The sequence below is a fragment of the Eleutherodactylus coqui genome, chromosome 1 (genome assembly GCF_035609145.1).
Source record: "Eleutherodactylus coqui strain aEleCoq1 chromosome 1, aEleCoq1.hap1, whole genome shotgun sequence".
Lineage (NCBI taxonomy): Eukaryota > Metazoa > Chordata > Amphibia > Anura > Eleutherodactylidae > Eleutherodactylus > Eleutherodactylus coqui.
Genome location: NC_089837.1, coordinates 96,814,051 through 96,823,612, shown reverse-complemented (window position 1 = coordinate 96,823,612; position 9,562 = coordinate 96,814,051).

Genomic DNA, 9,562 nt, shown 5'->3' with positions numbered 1-9,562 from the left:
TAGGGGCCACAATGGGGGACCCTATTACCACTCGCACCACTATGGGGTTCACTATTACTATACAGTCTTACAATTAGAATCGGCCCTTTGAAGGCAGCCATAAGGGTGATGTGGCCCTTGGTGAAAATGAGTTTGACACCACTGCCGTAAGTAGAGGGAAGTAGGAGAGAGGTGGGATGATGAAAGGAGCTGCTGGAGGGTATGAAGAAAGGAGACACGGAATGATAAAAAGGAAGCAGGAATGAAGAAGGGAGTCGCAGGGGGAAGAATCAATGCAGCCACCCAGGAGTTGCAGGAGATGGCTGATGAAGGGAACTACGATAAAAGGAGTAGCATGGTGATGATTAAAGGAGCCTATGAGGGAATGGGTAAAGAGAGCCAGAGAGGGATGATGAAATCTGCCTTTGAGGATGATGAAAAAGGATGCTTCAGATGATAAAGAAGACGTTTATTGGGATGAAAGGCAAAGCGGGAAGCACCAAATGGATGAAGTGAGCCACAGGGGAAATGATAAAAGAGCTGCTATGGGATGAAGAAGTTAGTTGCAGAAAGGGAAGCTGAAGGGAACCAGATAGAGATGATGGAAAAGCAACCGACGAGAGGAGCCATTGGGGTGAGATGATAGAGAAGCCTCTTAAGGCTCATTTACAATGATTATCGCTGAAAATTCGTTCAAACAATGGCATATCAGCAATAATTGTTGCGTGTAAACAATCCCACCGTTCAATCTTCAACTGAATGATGATTTTAAGGTGAGCTTAAAATCCATTGTTCAATCGGAGAGAGATAGCACAGACTGCATGCTGTGTTCTCCATGGGAGTTGGAGATTACATTGTATTTTTCTGACAGCCCGTGCGAGAACAATGGAGCTGTGTGCAGAGCTCAGACCACATGCTGTGCTCTGCAGCTCCAGGAGGCCCTTTTACACAAATAAAGCTGATAAAGTGTTAATGGACATTAGTGTGGCAGGACCTGTGAGCCCGATGCAACTGTGAGGGATGGAACAGCACAGTCTATTATACTATTTCATTACTTTGTTGCAGTATACTGATATATACTGTACCTACCAGATGGGAACTAACAGGACACTATTTTGGCCTCTGTCTGGTGCAAGATTATTGATACATTCAGTGTGTACAACTAGAACTTTTCTGATGTTCACACTAAACGTAGTCAAAAAAGCGCAGTGCGAATGAACCCTAACAGAAATGAACTATCTAGCTGTCACTAAGAGCTGACAACCCATCCTGCCCCTGATTAATTGCAGAGGGAGGAGGCTTAAATCCCCACTGTAATTTTACATATGGCTGGACTTTAAGCCCAGGACCAGGCGCCATAAATTTACAGTGCCTGGTCCTAAACGGGTTAAAAAAATTAACTAATTTAGAAATTGATGGCAGCAACATATCTCAAAAATGTTGCAATAGGGTTAACAAGAGGCTGGAAAAGAATTAGTACTAATGAAAAACATCTGTAGGCTCAATGTTCTACTAAGTCACATGACTGTGAGGAAAAAGAGCACATTAGAGAGTCAGAGTCTCTCAAAAGCAAGGATGGTCAGAGGTTCACCAATCTGTGAAAACTGAGTCTAAAAATTTTAAAACAATTTCCAAAAAATGACATTCTTCAAAAAAATTGTTAAGAATTTGAATATCCCACCCTTTGAAAAACATCATCAAAAGATTCAGAGAATCTCGAGAAATTCATATGCACAAAGAACAAGACTGATGGTCAATACTGGATGCTTAAAGGGGTTGTCTCGCGGCAAACATCAAAATTTTACATTACCCCATTCCCCCTGTCACCCTCCTGGCATAAAATAGCAATTTAAAGCGGTTTTTAAACCGCTTGCTACTCACGGATCCAACAAAATATGGAGTTATAAAAATCTTCTCCCTAAGATGGCCGCCGGTCCTTTCCCAGGGATGCACTGCGGTTTTCTCCCATGGTGCACCGCGGGTCTTCTCCCATGGTGCACCATGGGCTCTGTGAGTTCCATTGCCGATTCCAGCCTCCTGATTGGCTGGAATCGGCATACGTGACGGGGCGGAGCTACGATGACGACGCGGTGACCAGCTCTCCGGCACGAGCGGCCCCATTCACCAGCCAGAAGCACGGACTGCGCAAGCACGTCTAAAAACGCCAGAAGACATCAGAATTAGACGGATCCATGGAGACGGGGACGCTAGCAACAGAGCAGGTAAGTGAATAACTTCTGTATGGCTCATATTTAATGCACGATGTACATTACAAAGTGCATTAATATGGCCATACAGAAGTGTATAACCCCACTTGCTGCCGCGAGACAACCCCTTTAACATCTATGGACCCTCAGGCGTCACTACATTAAAAACAGGTATGATTTTGTAATGAAAATCACTGCTGGGCTCAGGAATACTTCCAGAAATCTTTGTCTTGTAGAGATGAACGAGCGCACTCGTCCGAGCTTGATGCTCGTTCAAGTATTACGGTGTTCGAGATGCTCGTTACTCGTGACGAGCACCACGCGTTACTCGAGTCAATAACATTTACTTCCCTGAAATGTTAGCGACATTTTCTGGCCAATAGACATGCAGGGAAGGCATTACAACTTCCTCCAGTGAGGTTCCAGCCCTATCCCAGCCCCCTACAGTGAGTGGCTGGCGAGATCCGGTGACCGCCTAGTATTTAAATCTTTCCCGCCCGCTGCTCGCCTTAGACACACGCTGGCAGAGATTAGGGAGGGTGCTGCTGCTAAAGTTAGAGTGTTGGCGTCTTCAAGAGCCCCAACGGTCCTTCTTAGGGCCACATCTCACCGTGTGCATTAGTGTTGTGGCTGCAGGGAGCAGATTTGCACAATTTTTTTTTATATCAGACGTGCAGGCTATAGCGTTCTCAGGCTGCAGTCTGCACTACGTAGTATAGGGGCAGTATTGGTCAGGCAGGGACAGTGGGTAGTGTACAAGAACCCCAACGGTCCTTCTTAGGGCCACATCTCACCGTGTGCACTAGTGTTGTGGCTGCAGGGAGCAGATTTGCACAATTTTTTTTTTATATCAGACGTGCAGGCTATAGCGTTCTCAGGCTGCAGTCTGCACTACGTAGTATAGGGGCAGTATTGGTCAGGCAGGGACAGTGCGTACAAGAACCCCAACGGTGCTTCTTAGGGCCACATCTTACCGTGTGAATTACTGTTGTTGCTGCTAGGAGCAGCTTTGCACCAAATTTTTTTTTTCATCTTGGGCTCTGCAGACTATTGCGTTCTCAGTCTGCAGCCAATTATACAGAGTATAGGCGAAGTATTGGTGAGGCAGGGACAGTGATAGTGTGGAATCCTGTCTAGAAGAACCCCAACGGTCCTTCTTAGGGCCACATCTTACCGTGTGCATTACTGTTGTGGCGCTAGGAGCAGTTTAGCAACAAATTTTTTTTTCATCTTGGGCTGTGCAGACTATTGCGTTCTCAGTCTGCAGCGAATTATACAGTGTATAGAGGCAGTATTGGTGAGGCAGGGACAGTGCTACTGTAGAATCCTGTCAACAAGTACCCCAAAAAAGCACCTGTTTAGTGCTATCTGTGACCCTGTGCATTTAACTCCCTGTCTGCTTGTAGTTGTAGTACCTCATTATTGCACAGCTAGGCGTGCTTGCAGTCTTCCGAATAATTTTTTTCCTGGCTGCAGTTTGCATTACATAAGCGCTGTCTCACTCGAACTGCACGCCAATAAGAATTCAAAATTTTTTTACACCGCTGTGTGTCTGCTGTAAACTGCACGCACGGTGACAGACCCCCATACAGGAAAACTCACATTGGCACAATATAGCCTGCATTGCATTGCACAAAAATTACCTTAAAAAAAAGAACAGAAAATCCTTACGGCTAGCTGTGACTCTCTGCATTTCACTGCGTGGCTGGTGTGAGCTCAGGTATATCAGTATTGCATATTGCACAGCTAGGCGTGCTTGCAGTCTTCTGAATTAATTTTTTCCTGGCTACAGTTTGCGTTACATAAGCGCTGTCTCACTCCAACTGCACGCCAATAAGGGGTCCGAGTGATGAGGCTGGAGACTTCCGGCAACTATCTTAAGAGCTTTCGGTGGGTGAGGAGGTCGATGATGATGATGAGACACAGTTGTCTATCAGTGAGGCAGTAGTAAGGGCAGTAAGTCCGAGGGAGGAGCGCACAGAGGATTCAGAGGAAGAGGCGCTGGACGATGAGGTGACTGACCCCACCTGGTTTGATAAGCCAACTGAGGACAGGTCTTCAGAGGGGGAGGCAAGTGCAGCCGCAGGGCAGGTTGGAAGAGGCAGTGGGGTGGCCAGGGGTAGAGGCAGGGCCAGAGCGAATAATCCCCCAACGGATTCCCAAAGCACCCCCTCACGCCAAGCCACCGTGCAGAGGCCAAGCTGCTCAAAGGTGTGGCAGTTTTTCACTGAGAGCGAGGACGACCGACGAAGAGTGGTGTGCAACCTTTGTCGCGCCAAGATCAGTCGGGGAGCCGTCACTACCAGCCTTACCTCCACCAGCATGCGCAAGCATATGATGGCCAAGCACCCCACAAGGTGGGACGAAGGCCGTTCACTGCCTCCGGGTTGCACCACTGCCTCTCCCCCTGTGCCCCAACCTGCCACTCAGATCCAACCCCCCTCTCAGGACATAGGCACGAGTGCCTCCTGGCCTGCACCCACACCCTCACCTCCGCTGTCCTCTGCCCCATCCAGCTATGTCTCTCAGCGCAGCGTCCAGCTGTCGCTGGCAGAAGTGTTGGAGCGAAAGCGCAAATACGCCGCCACGCACCCGCACGCTCAAGCTTTAAACGTGCGCATTGCCAAATTGATCAGCCTAGAGATGCTGCCGTACAGGCTTGTGGAAATGGAGGCTTTCAAAAACATGATGGCGGCGGCGGCCCCGCGCTACTCGGTCCCCAGTCGCCACTATTTTTCACGGTGTGCCGTCCCAGCCCTGCATGACCACGTCTCCCACAACATTGTACGCGCTCTCACCAACACGGTTGCTGGCAAGGTCCACTTAACAACGGACACATGGACAAGCACAGGTGGGTAAAGCCACTATATCTCCCTGACGGCACATTGGGTGAATTTAGTGGAGGCTGGAACCGAGTCAGAGCCTGGGACCGCTCACATCCTACCCACCCCCAGAATTGCGGGCCCCAGCTCAGTGCGGGTATCTGCGGCGGTGTATGCCACCTCCACTAAACCTTCCTCCTCCAACGCAACCTCTGCCTCGCAATCAAAACGTGTCAGCAGCAGCACGTCGCCAGCAGTCGGTGTCGCGCGGCAGCACAGCGGTGGGCAAGCGTCAGCAGGCCATGCTGAAACTAATCAGCTTAGGAGAGAAGAGGCCCACGGCCCACGAACTGTTGCAGGGTCTGACAGAGCAGACCGACCGCTGGCTTTCGCCGCTGAGCCTCCAACCGAGCATGGTCGTGTGTGACAACGGCCGTAACCTGGTGGTGGCTCTGCAGCTCGGCAGCCTCACGCACGTGCCATGCCTGCCCCACGTCTTTAATTTGGTGGTTCAGCGGTTTCTGAAAAACTACCCACACTTGTCAGACCTCCTTGGCAAGGTGCGCCGGGTCAGCGCACATTTCCGCAAGTCCAACACGGACGCTGCCACCCTGTGGACCCTGCAACATCGGTTTAATCTGCGAGTGCACCAACTGCTTTGCGACATGCCCACACGGTGGAACTCTACGCTGCACATGTTGGCCAGGCTGTATGAGCAGCGTAGAGCTATAGTGAAATACCAACTCCAACATGGGCGGCATAGTGGGAGTCAGCCTCCTCAATTCTTTACAGAGGAGTGTGCCTGAATGGCAGATATCTTCCAGGTCCTTGGAAACTTTGAGGAGTCTACCCAGATGGTGAGCGGCGATGCTGCAATCATTAGCGTCACCATTCCTCTGCTATGCCTGTTGAGAAGTGCCCTGCAAAGGATAAAGGCTGACGCTTTGCGGTCGGAACAGGAGACGGGGGAAGACAGTATGTCGCGGGATAGTCAGAACACCCTCATGTCTATATCTCAGCACGTTTTGGAGGAGGAGGGGGAGGAGCCTCAGGAGGAGGAGGGGGAAGAGACAGCAGGGCCCACTGCAGAGGGTACTCATCCTGCTTGCCTCTCATCTGTTCAGCGTGTATGGCCTGCGGAGGAGGAGGAGGAGGAGGATTCAGAAAGTGATCTTCCTAGTGAGGACAGCGATGTGTTGCATACAGGTACCCTGGCACACATGGCTGACTTCATGTTAGGATGTTTTTCTCGTGACCCTCACATTAGACGCATGCTGGCCACTACGGATTACTGGGTGTACACACTGCTCGACCCACGGTATAAGGAGAACCTTTCCACTCTCATTCCCGAAGAGGAAAGGGGTTCGAGAGTGATGCTATACCACAGGGCCCTGCTGGACAAACCGATGGTAAACTTTCCATCTGACAGCGCTAGCGGCAGAAGGCGCAGTTCCGAGGGCCAAGTAGCAGGGGAGACGCAGAGATCAGGCAGCATGTTCAGCGCATGCAGGAGAACACTCTCCAAGGCCTTTGCCAGCTTTATGGCTCCCCAGCAAGACTGTGTCACCACTCCCCAGTCAAGGCTGAGTCGGAGGGAGCACTGTAAAAAGATGGTGAGGGAGTACGTAGCCGATCGTACCACTGTCCTCCGTGACGCCTCTGCTCCATACAACTACTGGGTGTCAAAGCTGGACACGTGGCACGAACTCGCGCTGTATGCCCTGGAGGTGCTTGCTTGCCCTGTGGCTAGCGTCTTGTCAGAGAGGGTGTTTAGTGCGGCTATGGGAATCATCACGGATAAGCATACCCACCTGTCAACTGACAGTGCCGACATGCTTAAACTCATAAAGATGAACAAAGCAGCGGTACCTAAACAATCTTTTTGCTGCAACCGCGGATAAAAGCACTCTTCTCTATCACTGTAAAAAAGGGACATTTACCTTTGTCAATCTGTCTATGATATTAGTCCTCCTCCTTCTGCTCCTCCTCCTAAAACATCCTGTCAGCACGCTGAACTGCCAATTTTTCTGCGGCCCAAAAGGCTCATATAACTTTTGTCTAACAATATTTCGACTTTTCTAACTGAAGCATTGAAACTTCAACATGAACCAATTTTTTTAACAGGGCTGCCTCCAGGTGCAGTTACCAATTACTAAAATAGTAATGGGTTTCACCTGCCCTCTTGGTTGAGCAATTTTTCTGGGGTACATTTGTACTGTTGGTACAGCAATTTTTTGGCCCCTCGCCTACACTGTCATCCAAGTAATTTTTCTGGCCTTCGCCTACACTCATGGTACACCAATGTGTCAGGGGTTGGCCTACACTCTTGCTACAGAAATGTCACTCGGGTCTGCCTGCCTATACTTTTGCCACAGTAATGCTACAGGGGTCTGCCTATACTTCTGCGACAGAAATGTTACTTCGGTCTGCCTATACTTTTGCTCCTGAAATGTTACAGTGGTCTGCCTACACTGCTGCTACCGACATGTTACTGCAGTCTGTGTATACTGCTGCAAATGAAATGTTACTAATACTGGGCTATGCCTATAGTGCAGCTACAAAAATGTTACAGGGGTCTGTCATACTGTTGCTACTGAAACGTTACTGGGGTCTGTGTATACTGCTGCAAATGAAATGTTACTGGGGTCTGTCTATACTCCAACTACTGAAATGTCACTGGGCTCTGCCTAAACTGTTGCTAATGAAATGTTAATGGGTTCTGGCTATACTGCTGTAAATGAAATGTACTGGGGTATGTCTATACTGCTGCAAATGAAATGTTACTGGGGTCTGTCTATACTGCTGCAAATCAAATTTTACTGGGGTCTGTCTATGCTGTTACTACTCAAATGTTACTGGGTTCTGGCTATACTGCTGTAAATGAAATGTTACAGGGGTCTGTCTATACTGTTACTACAGAAATGTTACTGGGCTCTGCCTACGCTGCTGCTACTGAAATGTTACAGAGGTCTGTCTATACTGTTACTACTAAAATGTTACTGGGGTCTGTCTATACTGCTGCAAATGAAATGTTACTGGCGTCTGTCTATACTGCTACTACTCAAATGTTACTGGGTTCTGGCTATGCTGCTGTAAATGAAATGTTACTGGGGTCTGTTTATACTGCTGCAAATGAAATGTTACTGGGGTCTGTCTATACTGCTGTAAATGAAATGTTACTGGGGTCTGTCTATGCTGCTGTAAATAAAATGTTACTGGGGTCTGTTTATACTGCTGCAAATGAAATGTTACTGGGGTCTGTCTATGCTGTTACTACTCAAATGTTACTGGGTTCTGGCTAAACTGCTGCAAATGAAATGTTACTGGGGTCTGTCTATACTGTAAGTACCGAAATGTTACTGCGCTCTGCCTACGTTGCTGCTACCGAAATGTTACAGGGCTCTGCCTACGCTGCTGCTACTGAAATGTTACAAGGGTCTGTCTATACTGTTACTACTGAAATGCTACTGGGGTCTGTCTATACTGCTGCAAATGAAATGTTACTGGCGTCTGTCTATACTGCTGCAAATGAAATGTTACTGGGGTCTGTCTATACTGCTGTAAATGAAATGTTACTGGGGTCTGTTTATACTGCTGCAAATGAAATGTTACTGGGGTCTGTCTATGCTGTTACTACTCAAATGTTACTGGGTTCTGGCTATACTGCTGTAAATGAAATGTTACTGGGGTCTGTCTATACTGTTAGTACCGAAATGTTACTGGGCTCTGGCTACGCTGCTGCTACTGAAATGTTACAGGGGTCTGTCTATACTGTTACTACTGAAATGTTACTGGGGTCTGTCTATACTGCTGCAAATGAAATGTTACTGGCGTCTGTCTATACTGCTGCACATGAAAGGTTACTGGGGTCTGTCTATACTGCTGTAAATGAAATGTTACTGGGGTCTGTCTATACTGTTAGTACCGAAATGTTACTGGGCTCTGGCTACGCTGCTGCTACTGAAATGTTACAGGGGTCTGTCTATACTGTTACTACTGAAATGTTACTGGGGTCTGTCTATACTGCTGCAAATGAAATGTTACTGGCGTCTGTCTATACTGCTGCACATGAAAGGTTACTGGGGTCTGTCTATACTGCTGTAAATGAAATGTTACTGGGGTCTGTTTATACTGCTGCAAATGAAAGGTTACTGGGGTCTGTCTATACTGCTGTAAATGAAATGTTACTGGGGTCTGTTTATACTGCTGCAAATGAAATGTTACTGGGATCTGTCTATGCTGTTACTACTCAAATGTTACTGGGTTCTGGCTATACTGCTGTGAATGAAATGTTACTGGGGTCTGTCTATACTGTCAGTACCGAAATGTTACTGGGCTCTGCCTACGCTGCTGCTACAGAAATGTTACAGGGGTCTGTCTATAATGCTGCAAATGAAATGTTTCTAATACTGGGCTATGCCTATACTGCTGCAACGGAAATGTTACAGGGGTCTGTCTATAACGTTACTAACTTACTACTGAAATGTTACTGGGGTCTCCCTAGACTTCTTCTGCAACATAACTGTTAGTGGGGTCAGCTTATACTTTTGCAAC